Source organism: Penaeus monodon, chromosome 21 (genome assembly GCF_015228065.2).
Source record: "Penaeus monodon isolate SGIC_2016 chromosome 21, NSTDA_Pmon_1, whole genome shotgun sequence".
Taxonomy (NCBI): Eukaryota; Metazoa; Arthropoda; class Malacostraca; order Decapoda; family Penaeidae; genus Penaeus; species Penaeus monodon.
Genome location: NC_051406.1, coordinates 18,979,733 through 18,979,944, shown reverse-complemented (window position 1 = coordinate 18,979,944; position 212 = coordinate 18,979,733).

Below are 212 nucleotides of genomic sequence, written 5' to 3'. Positions count from 1 at the left end.
ATTTATTTACTTAACATCTATTATAGCATCCCAGTTGTTGCAATTGATCGCATGATCCTGACGTGTGGAGTAGCTTATTCCTATTTCTCGTTGCTTAGTCATCTCGCGTGCAACTCCGTATGTGAATGATATCGACAAAGGGAAGGAGGGTCGGTTGATACTAGTTTCTGTTATATATATATTTTTTTTTTCTTGGAAATTTGTGACTGGCC